The sequence below is a fragment of the Tenrec ecaudatus genome, chromosome 10 (assembly GCF_050624435.1).
Source record: "Tenrec ecaudatus isolate mTenEca1 chromosome 10, mTenEca1.hap1, whole genome shotgun sequence".
NCBI lineage: Eukaryota > Metazoa > Chordata > Mammalia > Afrosoricida > Tenrecidae > Tenrec > Tenrec ecaudatus.
Window position 1 is genome coordinate 59,092,261 of NC_134539.1, and position 807 is coordinate 59,093,067.

Below are 807 nucleotides of genomic sequence, written 5' to 3' on the forward strand. Positions count from 1 at the left end.
TTAAGTTATGAACATCCAGTTGACTGAAGGACGAGGATGACAGTGGAAGCCCGAGACCCCTGTGCCAGGTACCCCGATGGATTAAGCCTTTGGTAACTCCCCTCTGACCATAGTTGAGAGATGTCATTAGCCTGGCTATCCACACAGAGAAAGGACATCATAAAGTTGATTATGGCAGATGTGCGTAGGTTCAAATGTAACACCTTATCATTGGATTTCCATTTTAATTCATTTTAAAGTTGTTTCCGTTTTTAATGTTGTGTGCTTTCTTTTGGAACTTTTATGTTTCGTCTAGTCATTATAGTTGGTTTTCTTTTTTTTTTTTTTGGCTCAGTCTCCGTAGAGACTGTCAAAATTGCCAATGCCGACTATATTTCACGTCGTCACGGCAGGGTATTGGGAAAAGTTTTCAATTAGCAATAATCGTGCCTCGGATAAACCTCTGCACAAAGCTATAGCTGGTTTTCTGTTTGCTGATTTTTTTGTTCACTTCCTGTTTGTATTGTGTATGATTTTCTATATCTGAAACCCAGGATAGGTTGATGGATAGAGAGAGTAACGGGATTGATAATGGCCTCGGGGCACAGCAGGGGAGAATGGGGGAGGGAATGGGGATCTAAGGACAAGGAGCACAAGAAGAAAATGTTCTGAGGGATCGCAAGGATCAACAGGTAGCAATCCCTCCCACCACTACCACCACCCAGGGGCAAACCACAGAAACCTGGGTGAAGGGAGACAGCGGATGGTGTAAGATGTGAAAATAATCATTTATAATTTGAGGGAAAAAAGAAGAGCTGATACCAAGGG

The 807-nt window shown here is 42.6% G+C and overlaps 1 pseudogene; it reads right to left on the reverse strand.

Annotated features, from left to right (window-relative positions):
- Positions 1-334: 334 nt before the first annotated feature.
- On the reverse strand, positions 335-454 carry LOC142460352 (U4 spliceosomal RNA; annotated as a pseudogene).
- Positions 455-807: the final 353 nt, after the last annotated feature.